This window comes from Tachyglossus aculeatus, chromosome 2, assembly GCF_015852505.1.
Source record: "Tachyglossus aculeatus isolate mTacAcu1 chromosome 2, mTacAcu1.pri, whole genome shotgun sequence".
Lineage (NCBI taxonomy): Eukaryota > Metazoa > Chordata > Mammalia > Monotremata > Tachyglossidae > Tachyglossus > Tachyglossus aculeatus.
In genome coordinates, this window is record NC_052067.1 from 68,688,776 (window position 1) to 68,706,696 (window position 17,921).

The 17,921-nt window shown below is 44.7% G+C and overlaps 1 protein-coding gene across 1 annotated transcript in view; it reads left to right on the forward strand.

The window, feature by feature from the left end:
• Nucleotides 1-13,977: 13,977 nt before the first annotated feature.
• The window catches only part of LATS1 (large tumor suppressor kinase 1), a 36,889-nt gene continuing 32,945 nt past the window's right edge, over nt 13,978-17,921 (forward strand). Inside the window, exon 1 of the mRNA XM_038767442.1 lies at nt 13,978-14,046. The gene's annotated coding sequence lies outside the window, so the exon portion shown is untranslated. The remainder of the gene's footprint in view (nt 14,047-17,921) is intronic.

Genomic DNA, 17,921 nt, shown 5'->3' on the forward strand with positions numbered 1-17,921 from the left:
TTAACCATTTACTGTGTGCGAGGCACTGTACTAAGTGCTGGGATAGGCAGGAGCTAATCAGTCCACGTCCCACATGGGACTCGCGGTCTTCATCCCCATTTTACAGATGAGGTGACTGAGGCCCAGAGAAGTGAAGTGACTCACCCAAGGTCACACAGCGGGCAAGTGGCAGAATCAGGATTAGAACCCAGGTCCTTCTGCTTCCCAGGCCCGAGCTCTATTCACTGGACCTTGCTGCTGCTTAACTGAACTATGTGAATTATGAATTCATTTAACTTCTAATTTTATGCATAGTTTACCGTTAGAAAAGAAAAGCCAAATCATTCTCTGTTTTCCCTGGACTTTGAGTTTTCTTTCCTATCTATGCAGGCCTCTCTTTTTGTGACAAAAATGAAGAATTGAATAATACAGATTTTCTCGGTGCAACAGGAGTCGTGCCATCTGTTTAAGCAAGGTGGCCAGTATCATCAACGTATAAACCGGGCTAGTGCTGAGAGTTATTTTCTTTGGGGGCACTCAAAAAAATTAAATCAGTGTCCCCCAAAGTCAGTTATTGGAGCAGTTCTATTTGGGCTCTTTATTTGTGAAGGGCCTGGGCAAAAGAAGCAAAAATAGGACCTCCGAGTTTCAGGTGAAGCTAAATTGAAAGGCAAAAATGTCATTAATGGATAAACCGGGTAAGTGCTTAGTTATTTTCTTTGTGGGCACTCAAAAAAATTAAATCAGTGTCAGGCTAGGGGGTCCCCCCAAATCAGTTATTGGAGCAGTTCTATTTGGGCTCTTTATTTGTGGAGGGCCTGGGCAAAAGAAGCAAAAATAGGACCTCAGAGTTTCAGGTGAAGCTAAATTGAAAGGCAAAAATTGTCATTAATGTATAAACCGGGTAAGTGCTTAGAGTTATTTTCTTTGGGGGCACTCAAAAAAATTAAATCAGTGTCGGGCTAGGGTGTGCCCCCAAATCAGTTATTAGAGCAGTTCTATTTGGGCTCTTTATTTGTGGAGGGCCTGGGCAAAAGAAGCAAAAATAGGACCTCCGAGTTTCAGGTGAAGCTAAATTGAAAGGCAAAAATGGCATTAATGTATTAACCGGGTAAGTGCTTAGAGTTATTTTCTGTGGGGGCACTCAAAAAAATTAAATCAGTGTCCCCCCAAATCAGTTATTGGAGCAGTTCTATTTGGGCTCTTTATTTGTGGAGGGCCTGGGCAAAAGAAGCAAAAATAGGACCTCCGAGTTTCAGGTGAAGCTAAATTGAAAGGCAAAAATGTCATTAATGTATAAACCGGGTAAGTGCTTAGAGTTATTTTCTTTGGGGGCACTCAAAAAAATTAAATCAGTGTCGGGCTAGGGTGTCCCCCAAAATCAGTTATTGGAGCAGTTCTATTTGGGCTCTTTATTTGTGGAGGGCCTGGGCAAAAGAAGCAAAAATAAGGCCTCAGAGTTTCAGGTGAAGCTAAATTGAAAGGCGAGAATGTCATTAATGTATAAACCGGGTAAGTGCTTAGTTATTTTCTTTGGGGGCACTCAAAAAAATTTAATCAGTGTCAAGCTAAGGTGTCCCCCCAAATCAGTTATTGGAGCAGTTCTATTTGGGCTCTTTATTTGTGGAGGGCCTGGGCAAAAGAAGCAAAAATAAGGCCTCAGAGTTTCAGGTGAAGCTAAATTGAAAGGCGAGAATGTCATTAATGTATAAACCGGGTAAGTGCTTAGAGTTATTTTCTGTGGGGGCACTCAAAAAAATTAAATCAGTGTCAGGCTAGGGTGTCCCCCCAAATCAGTTATTGGAGCAGTTCTATTTGGGCTCTTTATTTGTGGAGGGCCTGGGCAAAAGAAGCAAAAATAAGACCTCAAAGTTTCAGGTGAAACTAAATTGAAAGGCAAAAATGTCATTAATGTATAAATCGGGTAAGTGCTTAGAGTTATTTTCTGTGGGGGCACTCAAAAAAATTAAATCAGTGTCCCCCAAAATCAGTTATTGGAGCAGTTCTATTTGGGCTCTTTATTTGTGGAGGGCGTGGGCAAAAGAAGCAAAAATAGGACCTCCGAGTTTCAGGTGAAGCTAAATTGAAAGGCAAAAATGTCATTAATGTATTAACCGGGTAAGTGCTTAGAGTTATTTTCTGTGGGGGCACTCAAAAAAATTAAATCAGTGTCCCCCCAAATCAGTTATTGGAGCAGTTCTATTTGGGCTCTTTATTTGTGGAGGGCCTGGGCAAAAGAAGCAAAAATAGGACCTCCGAGTTTCAGGTGAAGCTAAATTGAAAGGCAAAAATGTCGTTAATGTATAAACCGGGTAAGTGCTTAGAGTTATTTTCTTTGGGGGCACTCAAAAAAATTAAATCAGTGTCGGGCTAAGGTGTCCTCCCAAATCAGTTATTGGAGCAGTTCTATTTGGGCTCCTTATTTGTGGAGGGCCTGGGCAAAAGAAGCAAAAATAGGACCTCCGAGTTTCAGGTGAAGCTAAATTGAAAGGCAAAAATGTCATTAATATATAAACCGGGTAAGTGCTTAGAGTTATTTTCTTTGGGGGCACTTAAAAAAATTAAATCAGTGTCGGGCTAGGGTGTCCCCTCAAATCAGTTATTGGAGCAGTTCTATTTGGGCTCTTTATTTGTGGAGGGCCTGGGCAAAAGAAGCAAAATTAGGACCTCCGAGTTTCAGGTGAAGCTAAATTGAAAGGCAAAAATTGTCATTAATGTATAAACCGGGTAAGTGCTTAGAGTTATTTTCTTTGGGGGCACTCAAAAAAATTAAATCAGTGTCGGGCTAGGGTGTGCCCCCAAATCAGTTATTAGAGCAGTTCTATTTGGGCTCTTTATTTGTGGAGGGCCTGGGCAAAAGAAGCAAAAATAGGACCTGAGAGTTTCAGTGAAGCTAAATTGAAAGGTAAGAATGTCATTAATGTATAAACTGGGTAAGTGCTTAGAGTTATTTTCTTTGGGGGCACTCAAAAAAATTAAATCAGTGTCAGGCTAAGGTGTCCCCCAAAATCAGTTATTGGAGCAGTTCTATTTGGGCTCTTTATTTGTGGAGGGCCTGGGCAAAAGAAGCAAAAATAGGACCTCCGAGTTTCAGGTGAAGCTAAATTGAAAGGCAAAAATGGCATTAATGTATTAACCGGGTAAGTGCTTAGAGTTATTTTCTGTGGGGGCACTCAAAAAAATTAAATCAGTGTCCCCCCAAATCAGTTATTGGAGCAGTTCTATTTGGGCTCTTTATTTGTGGAGGGCCTGGGCAAAAGAAGCAAAAATAGGACCTCCGAGTTTCAGGTGAAGCTAAATTGAAAGGCAAAAATGTCATTAATGTATAAACCGGGTAAGTGCTTAGAGTTATTTTCTTTGGGGGCACTCAAAAAAATTAAATCAGTGTCGGGCTAGGGTGTCCCCCAAAATCAGTTATTGGAGCAGTTCTATTTGGGCTCTTTATTTGTGGAGGGCCTGGGCAAAAGAAGCAAAAATAGGACCTCAGAGTTTCAGGTGAAGCTAAATTGAAAGGCGAGAATGTCATTAATGTATAAACCGGGTAAGTGCTTAGAGTTATTTTCTTTGGGGGCACTCAAAAAAATTTAATCAGTGTCAAGCTAAGGTGTCCCCCCAAATCAGTTATTGGAGCAGTGCTATTTGGGCTCTTTATTTGTGGAGGGCCTGGGCAAAAGAAGCAAAAATAAGGCCTCAGAGTTTCAGGTGAAGCTAAATTGAAAGGCGAGAATGTCATTAATGTATAAACCGGGTAAGTGCTTAGAGTTATTTTCTTTGGGGGCACTCAAAAAAATTAAATCAGTGTCGGGCTAAGGTGTCCCCCCAAATCAGTTATTGGAGCAGTTCTATTTGGGCTCTTTATTTGTGGAGGGCCTGGGCAAAAGAAGCAAAAATAGGACCTCCGAGTTTCAGGTGAAGCTAAATTGAAAGGCAAGAATGTCATTAATGTATAAACCAGGTAAGTGCTTAGAGTTATTTTCTTTGGGGGCACTCAAAAAAATTAAATCAGTGTCCCCCAAAATCAGTTATTGGAGCAGTTCTATTTGGGCTCTTTATTTGTGGAGGGCCTGGGCAAAAGAAGCAAAATTAGGACCTCAGAGTTTCAGGTGAAGCTAAATTGAAAGGCAAAAATGTCATTAATGTATAAACCGGGTAAGTGCTTAGAGTTATTTTCTTTGGGGGCACTCAAAAAAATTAAATCAGTGTCAGGGTAGGGTGTCCCCCCAAATCAGTTATTGGAGCAGTTCTATTTGGGCTCTTTATTTGTGGAGGGCCTGGGCAAAAGAAGCAAAAATAAGACCTCAAAGTTTCAGGTGAAGCTAAATTGGAAGGCAAAAATGTCATTAATGTATAAATCGGGTAAGTGCTTAGAGTTATTTTCTGTGGGGGCACTCAAAAAAATTAAATCAGTGTCCCCCCAAATCAGTTATTGGAGCAGTTCTATTTGGGCTCTTTATTTGTGGAGGGCCTGGGCAAAAGAAGCAAAAATAGGACCTCCGAGTTTCAGGTGAAGCTTAATTGAAAGGCAAGAATGAAATTGCAATTTACTTTGGTAAATCAGGAACACGGTCCCACCGAATAACGAAAAAGAAGGGAATTCAATAGGAATAAGCCACTTGGGACTGAAAGACAAACCACATGGTAGGGAAATACTGGCTTGGCGAAAGTAGAAAAGGAAAGGAACTGGAGAGCATAATCAATTATAAACCAAAGGTGCGTGTCCGGCTTGTGTCCAAGTCGGTGGACAGACAGAAATTAGCTACTTAGTCACAGGGCTTTAGATGAGGACGGAAGGGTTCGGACTGGGGCAGGAGGGACTTAAAATTTACTTTTAAAAAATCTCACCGGGTAGTGTTCCGAGCACTGGTTACCTTGTAAACCCCCCAGCGCATAGAACAGTGCTTTGCACATAGCGCTTAATAAAATGTCATTATTAATTAATTATTATTAATTCTCTGGGCCTCAGGTACCTCATCTGGAAAATGGGGATTTAAACTGTGAGCCCCCCGTGGGTCAACCCGGTCACCTTGTAAGCTCCCCGGTGCTTTGCACAGAGTAAGCGCTTAACAAATACCATCAACAAACTCTAGTATTATCGTGATCGAATTTTGGCCCAAACCTAATGAGACCGTCTCTGTGTGTTGCTGACTTGTACTTCCCAAGCGCTCAGTACAGTTCTCTGCGCACAGTAAGCGCTCAATAAATACGATTGATGATGATCTAGTTGGGTTGTGGTCCTTGAAGTTGAGCTGTATCGTGGATGGCTGTCTGTGGGATCTGTTCCGTTTACTTGAGTGCAGAGCGCTGTACTGAAAGCTTGGAAGACTACAACATAAAGCCGATAATAATAATAATAATAATAATAATAATGCATTTGTTAAGCCCTTACTATGTGCAAAGCACTGCTCTAAGCGCTGGGGGGGATTCTAGCTGATCAGGTTGTCCCATGTGGGGCTCACAGTCTTCATCCCCATTTTACCGATGAGGTAACTGAGGCACAGAGAAGTTGTGACATGCCCAAAGTCACCCAGCTGACAATTGGCGGAGGTGGGATTTGAACCCGTGACCTCTGACTCCAAAGCCCGGGCTCTTTCCACTGAGCCACACTGCTTCCCGATAGACACATTCCCTGCCCACAGGGAGCCTACAGGCGAGAGCGAGGGACTGAATTAATATAAATAAATGATGGATGTGTACGGAAGCGCCGCGGCACTGGAGGTGGGGTGAATCATCATCATCAATCGTATTTATTGAGCGCTTACTGTGTGCAGAGCACTGTACTAAGCGCTTGGGAAGTCCAAGTTGGCAACATCTAGAGACGGTCCCTACCCAACAGCGGGCTCACAGTCTAGAAGAATCCAGGTTGTCCCACGGGGGGCTCACAGTCTTCATCCCCATTTTACAGATGAAGTAACTGAGGCCCAGAGAAGTGAAGCGACTTGCCCAAAGTCACCCAGCTGACAATGGGCGGAGCCGGGATTTGAACCCATCACCTCCGACTCCAAAGCCCGGGCTCTTTCCACTGAGCCCCGCTGCTCCTCTCAAAGTGCCGGGACGACACAGAGCGGGTGGGAGAAGAGGAAATGAGGGCTCCATCGGGGGAGACCTCTTGGAGGAGATGTGCTTTTAATAGAAAAGCAGCGTGGCTCAGTGGAAAGAGCCCGGGCTTTGGAGTCAGAGGTCATGGGTTCGAATCCCGCCTCCGCCACATGTCTGCTGTGTGATCTTGGGCAAGTCACTTCACTTCTCTGGGCCTCAGTTCCCTCATCTGTAAAATGGGGATGAAGACTGTGAGCCCCACGTGGGACAACCTGATCACCCTGTATCCTCCCCAGCGCTTAGAACAGTGCTTGGCACATAGTAAGCGCTTGACGAATGCCAATTATTATTATTATTATTATAAGCCTTTAAAAGTGGGGAGGGCGATCATCCCTCGAATATGAAGGGGGGAGGAAATTCCAGGCCGGAGGAAGGACATGGGTGAGAGGTCGGCGGCGAGAGAGACGAGATCGGGATAGTTCAAAGCATAACATCATAACTTTTGCACATAGTAAGCGCTCAATAAATACAATTGAATGAATCAAATGAGGAGGTGAAGCCTGATTATGAGGTCTCGCAGGAGGCTGCAGAAGTAGAAGCTTGTTCCGTTGAGTGTGGTAGTGAGATAATAATAATAATAAATGGCATTTATTAAGTGCTTACTATGTACAAAGCACTGTTCTAAGCACTGGGAAGATTACAAGGTAATCAGGTTGTCCCACACGGGGGGTTCACAGTCTTCATCCCCATTTTACAGATGAGGTAACTGAGGCCCAGGGAAGTGAAGCGACTTGCCCAAAGTCACCCAGCTGACAGTCGGCGGAGCCGGGATTTGAACCCGTGACCTCTGACTCCAAAGCCCGGGCTCTTTCCACTGAGCCACGCTGCTTCTCAATGTTTGTAACTTTGACGAAGAATTGGTTCAGTTATTTTGTTAATGATGTGCCTATAGCTATAATTCTAATAGTTCTGACGACTTTGACAATCAATCAATCGTACGCTTACTGTGGGCAGAGCACTGTACTAAGTGCTTGGGAAGTCCAAGTTGGCAACGTATAGAGACAGTCCCTACCCAACAGTGGGCTCACAGTCTAGAAGGGAGAGGCAGAGAACAAAACAAAACATATTAACAAAATAAAATAAATAGAATAGATATGTACAAGTAAAATAAATAAATAAATAGAGTAATAAATCTGTACAAACATATATACATATATACAGGTGCTGTGGGGAAGGGAAGGAGGTAAGATGGGGGGATGGAGAGGGGGACGAGGGGGAGAGGAAGGAGGGGGCTCAGTCTGGTGTCTACACCTGTCTACATGTTTTGTCGTCTGTCTCATTCATTCATTCATTCATTCAATCGTATTGAGAACTTACTGTGTGCAGAGCACTGTACTAAGCGCTTGGGAAGTACAATTTGGCAACGTATAGAGACGGTCCCTACCCAACAGTGGGCTCACAGTCTAGAAGGGAGAGACAGGGAACAAAACCAAACATATTAACAAAATAAAATAAATAGAATAGATATGTACCAGTAAAATAAATAAATAAATAAATAAATAGAGTAATAAATATGTACAAACATATATACATATATACAGGTGCTGTGGGGAAGGGAAGGAGGTAAGACGGGAGGGATGGAGAGGGGGGCGAGGGGGAGAGGAAGGAGGGGGCTGAGTCTGGTGTCTACAGCTGTCTACATGTTTTGTTTTGTCGTCTGTCTCATTCATTCATTCATTCCCTCGTATTTATTGCACGCTTACTGTGTGCAGAGCACTGTACTAAGCGCTTGGGAAGTACAATTTGGCAACATATAGAGACGGTCCCTACCCAACAGTGGGCTCACAGTCTAGAAGGGAGAGACAGAGAACAAAACAAAACATACTAACAAAATAAAATAGACTAAATATGTACACATAAGAGTGATAAAATAAATAGAGTAATAATAATAGACTGTGAGCCCGTTGTTGAGTAAGGACCCTCTCTATACGTTGCCGACTTGTACTTCCCAAGCGCTCAGTACGGTGCTCGGCACACAGTAAGCGCTCAATAAATATGAATGAATGAATTTAGGTTTTTTCTTCACAAAGTGGCTTGGACGTGGCTGACTCTCCCTCTCCCCCTCGTCCCCCTCTCCATCCCCCCCATCTTACCTCCTTCCCTTCCCCACAGCACCTGTATATATGTCTATATGTTTGTACAGATTTATTACTCTATTTTACTTGTACATATCTATTCTATTTATTTTATTTTGTTAGTATGTTTGGTTTTGTTCTCTGTCTCCCCCTTTTAGACTGTGAGCCCACTGTTGGGCAGGGACTGTCTCTATATGTTGCCAATTTGTACTTCCCAAGCGCTTAGTACGGCGCTCTGCACATAGTAAGCGCTCAATAAATACGATTGATGATGATGATGATGACTGCTGAACCCTCCGCTCCTCTGAATCGATGATATTATTGAGCGCCGTTCTTAGCATCCCAACTCACGGAATATACTCTTCAGGACCTCACAGGCCCGGATGCCAGGATTCCCGGGTTCTGTTTTCAAGTTCTGCCCCTGAAGTCTCTCATCACTGCTTCAGTCCCTTCATGTGAAGTAAACAAAAGCGGCCCGGATCCTGCTGACTGGGGTGTTCCGCCTCAAAAATTAATTAGGCGAATAGCACATTCTTCATTGTCGCCCACCCTACAGTTAATAATTATAACAATAACGGTATTTGTTAAGCTCTTACTATGTACTAAGCGCGGGTGTACAAGCGAATCAGGTTGGACGCCATCCCTGTCCCCCCATGGGGCTCGCAGTCTCAATCCCATTTTACAGATGAGGGAATTCACAGTCTCCATCCCATTTTACAGATGAGGGAACTGAGGCATAGCGAAGTGACTTGCCCAAGGTCACGTGGCAGACAAGTGGCGGAGCCAGGATTAGAACCCGTGACCTTCTGACTCCCAGGGCCGGGCTCTGTCCACTTCGCCATGCTGCTTCCCTAAACCTGCGTGACTCAGTGGAAAGAGCCCGGGCTGTGGAGTCCGAGGTCATGGGTTCAAATCCCGGCTCCGCCAACTGTCAGCTGGGTGACTTTGGGCGAGTCACTTCGCTTCTCTGGGCCTCAGTTACCTCATCTGAAAAATGGGGATTAAGACTGTGAGTCCCCCACAGGGGGACAACCTGATCACCTTGTAACCTCCCCAGCGCTTAGAACAGTGCTTTGTACATAGTAAGCACTTAATAATCTAACCTACTACTAATAATCCACCTACTAACCAGCGTGGCTCAGCGGGAGGAGCCCGGGCTTGGGAGTCAGAGGTCATGGGTTCGAATCCCGGCTCTGCCACATCATCCTCAATCGTATTTATTGAGCGCTTACTGTGTGCAGGGCACTGTACTAAGCGCTTGGGAAGTACAAGTTGGTAACATATAGAGACAGTCCCTACACATCCGCTGTGTGACCTTGGGCGAGTCACTTCTCTGAGCCTCAGTTACCTCATCTGTAAAAGGGGGATTAAGATTGGGAGCCCCACGTGGGACAACCTGATCACCTTGTATCCCTCTCGGCACTTAGAACAGTGCTTTGCACATAGTAAGCGCTTAACAAATGCCATCATTATCATTATTGTTAATAAATGCCGCCGTTATTATTAACTGCACTTTAACGCCCCTTTTTCATCCTTCTTTCGAAGATGTCATTCGGGGAGAATGAGAGCCCCCTCCCAAACCACTCCACCTTCCCCCCTGTAGCCCACTCCAATTTGTCACGCTATCCCCTAGCTTTAACTGGGGTGGGGGGAGAAGCGGGTGGGCTATTTCTCTTGGAGGCATCTAAGGTGAAAATTAAAGGTGAAAGAACAAATAAAAAAAAAAGATTATCCAGTTGAGCTCAGTGCAGATGGGGCGAAATAGGGGAGACGGTTCACCTCCGATTCTGACTCGATTTTGATAACACTGGGCGGCCCAACTTTAGTGCAGGCCAGGGCCCACGTTTATTAATGACATCAAGTGGTTTTATAAACTCTTTGACAATATTTTTCAATATTATTCTCACTCCCCACCCAAAAGGCAGCCAAGAGCATGCCCTTGCCCTCTTGTCGTTTAACCCCACACTGCAATTCTGGAAATGATATTCTTCAACCGTCAGTCCAAAAAGGCTCTGGTTTGGATTTTGCAAGAAACCGAGGACAAGATAAATACCCTGGTGATTTCTTTCCTTCTTTAAGATGGTGAAACCTTGTGGTATTTCCTTGGTGGCTCAGGTAGTGACATCTGAACAGCACATCCTCCGCCTGCTTGTACTTCCCAAGCGCTTAGTACAGTGCTCTGCACATAGTAAGCGCTCGATAAATACGACTGATGATGATGTAGATTTTGGCGGAGAAACGAGAGCTGATTTAGCAACCAGCGTGGCTCAGAGGAAGGAGCCCGGGCTTTGGAGTCAGAGGTCACGGGTTCAAACCCATGCCAATTGTCAGCTTTGGGCAAGTCACTTCACTTCTCTGGGCCTCAGTCCCCTCATCTGTAAAATGGGGATTAAGTCTGTGAGCCCCCCGTGGGACAACCTGATCACCTTGTATCCTCCCCAGCGCTCAGAACAGTGCTTTGCACATAGTAAGCGCTTAATAAATGCTAAAAAAAAAACCATATCGTTCTTCAGGACTCACTGAAGTGGCAACTTCCCGAAAAGCCGGAGCAAAGGCTGCATTTCTTGACTAGCTCCTATTCTTTGTGGGACCTGGAAGTATGTTAAGATCTTTCTCGACTGTGAGCCCACTGTTGGGTAGGGACCGTCTCGATATGTTGCCAGCTTGGACTTCCCGAGCGCTTCGTACAGTGCTCTGCACACAGTAAGCGCTCAATAAATATGATAGATTGATTGCAATGGGGGGCTGGATAAGGGTGTTGGCAACCTTGTACCCTTCACGTTGGCCAGGGGGACGAACTATGTCCAGCCTTGTGGTTTGCAGGCTGTCCCGACAGCGACTCCTCCCTGATTCCCCTCACGGTTCCCTGGGTAAAGCAGGCAGGATTAAGATTCACTCAATCGTATTTATTGAGCGCTTACTGTGTGCGGAGCACTGTACTAAGCGCTTGGGAAGTCCAAGTTGGCAACATCTAGAGACGGTCCCTACCCAACAACAAGCTCACGGTCTAGAGGGGGGAGACAGACATTAATACAAATAGATAAAACCATCAATTACAGATATATACAGATAGATACATATGTGCTGCGGGGAGTCATTCGTTCAGCCGTGTTTATTGAGCGCTTACTGTGTGCGGAGCACTGTACTAAGCGCTTGGGAAGTCCAAGTTGGCCACATAGAGAGACGGTCCCTACCCAACAACGAGCTCACGGTCTAGAGGGGGAGACAGACATTAATACAAATAGATAAGGTGATCAGGTTGTTCCCACAGGGAGCTCAATCCCCATTTTACAGATGAGGGAAGTGAGGCCCAGAGAAGTGAAGTGACTCGCCCAAAGTCACCCAGCTGACAGTCGGCAGAGCCGGGATTCAAACCCATGACATCTGACTCCAAAGTCCAGGCTCTTTCCCCTGAGCCACGCCGTTCGCCCTCTTACTTTGACGGTGAGCTCCGTGTGGGACGTAGGCGGTGTCCAATCCAACCTGATGATCTTGTATTCATTCATTCATTCAATTGTATTTATTGAGCACTTACTGTGTGCAGAGCACTGTACTAAGCGCTTGGGAAGTACAAGTTGGCAACATAGACGGTCCCTACCCAACAGTGGGCTCATCGCTGGGGCTCTGCCTCAGAGCCAAGGGGTGAAGCTCATTAAATTGGGTCGGGACCGTCTCTATATGTTGCCAATTTGTACTTCCCAAGCGCTTAGTACAGTGCTCTGCACATAGTAAGCGCTCAATAGATACGATTGATGATGATTGAATGCATCCTGAGTGCCAACCCCCTAGATTTTTGATTTTCTGAAGTGTGTTTTCATTATTTGAACTTGCCCTGCTTCACATTCCTGGCAGAACTGCATGGCCAGTGTTTGGGAGAGCCAGTTTTCCACTGACTATTTAGCATCACCTCAGCCTCTTAGGCACTCTCACCTTTCTGTCATCATCGTCAATCGTATTTATTGAGCGCTTACTGTGTGCAGAGCACTGTACTAAGCGCTTGGGAAGTCCAAGTTGGCAACATATAGAGACAGTCCCTACCCAACAGTGGGCTAACAGTCTAAAAGGGGGAGACAGAGAACAAAACCAATTCTGTGGGACATATATACACTTATAAACACGTGGATCCACTAACTCCACTATTTAAGCATTTATTCCTCATCTTATTTTGCGTCTTTAGATTGTCAATTCCTTGAGGACAGAGGTAGCATCCCCCGTCAGCACTTGGAACGGTGCTTAACAAACATGGTAAGCGCTTAACAAATACCATTATTATCATTAATAACCAATAACACAACTCCAGTAGAGTAAGCAGAGACGATTCAGAGTGGTAATATTCATTGACGCCTCCTTCCTTGGGGTCTAGACACTTAATTGAACCATGGGCAAAGTAGACTGTGAGCCCGCTGTTGGGTAGGGACCGTCTCTCTGTGTTGCCAACTTGGACTTCCCAAGCGCTTAGTACAGTGCTCTGCACACAGTAAGCACTCAATAAATACAATTGATTGATTGATTGGTGCTGATGCTGCTGCTGACTGTGCCTTCCTTCCTCTCCCCCTCGACCCCCTCTCCATCCCCCATCTTACCTCCTTCCCTTCCCCACAGCACCTGTATATATGTATATATGTTTGTATATATTTATTACTCTATTTATTTATTTTACTTGTTCATATCTACTCTATTTTATTTTGTTAGTATGTTCTGTTTTGTTCTCTGTCTCCCCCTTCTAGACTGTGAGCCCACTGTTGGGCAGGGACCGTCTCTATATGTTGCCAAGTTGTACTTCCCAAGCGCTTAGTACAGTGCTCTGCACACAGTAAGCGCTCAATCAGTGCTTTGCACATAGTAAGCGCTTAATAAATGCCATCATTATAATAAATACGATTGATTGATTGATGCTGCTGCTGCTAACTGCGCCTTCCTTCCTCTCCCCCTCGCCCCCCTCTCCATCGCCCCATCTTACCTCCTTCCCTTCCCCACAGCACCTGTATATATGTATATATGTTTGTACGTATTTCTTACTCTATTTATTTATTTATTTATTTAACTTGTACATATCTATTCTATTTATTTTATTTTGTTAGTATGTTTGGTGTTGTTCTCTGTCTCCCCCTCCTAGACTGTGAGCCCACTGTTGGGTAGGGACCGTCTCTCTATGTTGCCAACTTGGACTTCCCAAGCGCTTAGTCCAGTGTTCTGCACACAGTAAGCGCTTAATAAATGCCATCATTATAATACGATTGATTGATTGATTGATGCTGCTGCTGCTGACAACTGCGCCTTCCTTCCTCTCCCCCTCGTCCCCCTCTCCATCCCCCCATCTTACCTCCTTCCCTTCCCCACAGCACCTGTATATATGTATATATGTTTGTACATATTTATTACTCTATTTATTTATTTATTTTACTTGTACACATCTATTCTATTTATTTTATTTTGTTAGTATGTTTGGTTTTGTTCTCTGTCTCCCCCTCCTAGACTGTGAGCCCACTGTGTTGGGTAGGGGCCGTCTATGTTGCCAACTTGGACTTCCCAAGCGCTTAGTCCAGTGCCCTGCACACAGTAAGCGCTCAATAAATATGACTGATTGATTGATTGATAAGCGCTCAATACGATTGATTGATTGATTGATTGATTCTGGTGATGACGACTGTGGAGGAGGCGGGCCTGGGCCTGGCGGTTGGAGGCGCCTCAGGGCCGGGCCCCCCGCGCAAGGGTCGCCGGGAAATGGCCACATCCGGGTACCCCGGCGGCGCGGCCGGCCTGAGGCGAGGCAAGATGGCGGCGGCGGAGGCGGCGGCCTTGTCCGCCCGGCCCTGAGGGGGGCGGCCCTGACCCCCGACCTCTGACCTCTGACCCCCCCGACGGAGCCCGTCCGCACCGGCCCTGTCCCCTCAAGGTAGGCCAGGCCCCGGCGGGGCCCGCAAACTCGGCCCCACCGACACTTACGCCCTTTATTTATTTATTTTACTGGTACATTTTATTTCTTTTATTTATAAATCTGCTATTTATTCTATTTTCTTAACGTGTTTCGTTGTCTGTCTCCCCCCCCCTTGTAGACTGTGAGCCCGCTGTTGGGTAGGGACTGTCTCTATCTGTTGCCAACTTGGACTTCCCAAGCGCTCAGTACAGTGCTCTGCACACAGTCAGCGCTCAATAAATACGATTGATGATGATATTTATTTTATTTTGTTAATATGTTTTGTCGTCTGTCTCCCCCCTTCTGGACTGTGGGCCTGCTGTTGGGTAGGGACTGTCTCTAGATGTTGCCAACTTGGACTTCCCAAGCGCTCAGTACAGTGCTCTGCACACAGTCAGCGCTCAATAAATACAATTGAACGAATGAATAAATACTATAGAATGAATGAATGAATTTCTCCTCCTCCATCTCCCCCACTCCCTGGGTGCGTTCGTCCGTATTCATTAGTCCATTTATTCTAGTGATGGCTTTGCCGTCATATATTACCTGGATATATGTTTGTACCTATTTATTACTCTATACATATTTATTCTATTTTGTTAATATGTTTTGTCATCTGTCTCCCCCTCCTTCTAGACTGTGAGCCCGCTGTTGGGTAGGGACCGTCTCTATCTGTTGCCAACTTGGACTTCCCAAGCGCTCAGTACAGTGCTCTGCACACAGTAAGCGCTCAATAAATACGATTGAACGAATGAATGAATACCGTGGAATGAATGAATGAATTTCTCCTCCTCCACCTCCCCCACTCCCTGGGTGCGTTCGTCCATATTCATTACTCCATTTATTATAGTGATGGCTTTACCATCATATATTACCTGGATATATGTTTGTACATATTTATTACTCTCTTTTACTTCTACACATTTATTCTATTCTGTTAATATGTTTTGTTGTCTGTCTCCCCCCTTGTAGACTGTGAGCCCGCTGTTGGGTAGGGACTGTCTCTAGATGTTGCCAACTTGGACTTCCCAAGCGCTCAGTACAGTGCTCTGCACACAGTCAGCGCTCAATAAATACGATTGAACGAATGAATGAATACTATGGAATGAATGAATGAATTTCTCCTCCTCCATCTCCCCCACTCCCTGGGTGCGTTCGTCCGTATTCATTAGTCCATTTATTCTAGTGATGGCTTTTCCATCATATATTACCTGGATATATGTTTGTATATATTTATTACTCTATTTGCACATATTTATTGTGTTTTGTTAATATGTTTTATCGTCTGTCTCCCCCCCTCTAGCCTGTGAGCCCGCTGTTGGGTAGGGACCGTCTCCATCTGTTGCCAACTTGTCCTTCCCAAGCGCTCAGTACAGTGCTCTGCACACAGTCACTGCTCTATAAATACGATTGAGTGAATGACTGATGGCATTACCATCATATATTACCTGTATATATGTTTGTACATATTTATTACTCTGTTTATTTTACTTGTACATATTTATTGTATTTTGTTAATATGTTTTGTCGTCTGTCTCCCCCCTTGTAGACTGTGAGGCCGTGGTTGGGTAGGGACCGTCTCTATCTGTTGCCAACTTGGACTTCCCAAGCGCTCAGTACAGTGCTCTGCACACAGTCAGCGCTAAATAAATACAATTGAACGAATGAATAGATACTATAGAATGAATGAATGAATTTCTCCTCCTCCATCTCCCCCACTCCCTGGGTGCGTTCGTCCGTATTCATTAGTCCATTTATTCTAGTGATGGCTTTGCCATCATATATTACCTGGATATATGTTTGTACCTATTTATTACTCTATACATATTTATTCTATTTTGTTAATATGTTTTGTCATCTGTCTCCCCCTCCTTCTAGACTGTGAGCCCGCTGTTGGGTAGGGACCGTCTCTATCTGTTGCCAACTTGGACTTCCCAAGCGCTCAGTACAGTGCTCTGCACACAGTAAGCGCTCAATAAATACGATTGAACGAATGAATGAATACCGTGGAATGAATGAATGAATTTCTCCTCCTCCACCTCCCCCACTCCCTGGGTGCGTTCGTCCATATTCATTACTCCATTTATTATAGTGATGGCTTTACCATCATATATTACCTGGATATATGTTTGTACATATTTATTACTCTCTTTTACTTCTACACATTTATTCTATTCTGTTAATATGTTTTGTTGTCTGTCTCCCCCCTTGTAGACTGTGAGCCCGCTGTTGGGTAGGGACTGTCTCTAGATGTGGTCAACTTGTACTTCCCAAGCGCTTAGTACAGTGCTCTGCACACAGTAAGCGCTCAATAAACACGATTGAATGAATGAATGAATACCATGGAATGAATCAATTTCTGCTCCTCCATCTCCCCCACTCCCTGGGTGCGTTCGTCCGTATTCATTACTCCATTTATTATAGTGATGGCTTTACCATCATTTATTACCTGGATGTATGTTTGTACGTATTTGTTACTCTATTTATACATACTTATTCTATTTTGTTAATATGTTTTGTTGTCTGTCTCCCCCCTTCTAGACTGTGAGCCCGCTGTTGGGTAGGGACTGTCTCTATATGTAGCCGACTTGGACTTCCCAAGCGCTTAGTACAGTGCTCTGCACACAGTAAGCGCTCAATAAATACGGTTGAATGAATGAATTAATTAAGTGCTTACTATGTGCAAAGCGTTGTTCTAAGCACTGGGGAGGTTACAAGGTGATCAGGTTGCCCCTCGGGGGGCTCACAGTCTTCCTCCCCGTTTTCCGGATGAGGGAACTGAGGCCCAGAGAAGTGAAGTGACTTGCCCAAAGTCACACAGCTGACAAGTGGAGGAGCCGGGGATTTGAACCCATGACCTCTGACTCCAAAGTCCGGGCTCTTTCCACTGAGCCACGCTGCTTCTCATTTTATTACTGATGTGGATAGAGCTATCGTTTCATTGATCATTATTCTCCGCTCCTCCTCCCCATCACCCTACCCCCGGGGTGCACTCGTGCGTATTCATTACTCGATTACTGATGTGGATATAGCCATTATTCCATTTATGATCATTCTCCGCTCCTCCTTCCCCTCCCCATCGCCCCCCAATCCCTCCCCATCGCCCTACCCCATGTGTACGTATTCATTACTCTGTTTATTACTGATGTGGATATAGCCATCATTCCATTTATAATAATTCTCCTTCTCCCCTCCCCATCTCCCCCCCATCCCTCCCTCTGCTCTACCCCCTTCCCCTCCCCACAGCACTTGTGTCTATTTGTCCATATTTATTACTCTATTACTGAAGTGGATATAGCCATCATTCTATTTATAATCATTCTCTGCTCCTCCTCCCCTCCCCATCACCCCCAGTCCCTCCCCATGGCTCTACCCCCGGGTATATTTGTACCTTTTATTACTGATCGCCCTAGCCCCTGGGTGTAGTTGTCCATATTCATTACTCTATTATCATCATCATCAATCATATTTATTGAGCACTTACTGTGTGCAGAGCACTGTACTAAGCGCTTACTGATGTGGATATACTGATTACTGATTATTACTGTTATTACTATAGCCCTATAACTATATATATATATATATATAGTTATAACTATAACTGTAGTTATAACTATATATATATATATATATATACTATAACCCTAATGCTATTACTGATGTGGATATAACCATCATTCCATTTATAATCATTTTCTGCTCCTCCTCCCCTCCCCATCGCCCCCACTCCCTCCCCATCGCCCTACCCCCTGGGTGGATTTGTACATATTCATTACTGTATTACTGATGTGGATATAATAATAATAATGTTGGTATTTGTTAAGTGCTTACTATGTGCAAAGCACTGTTCTAAG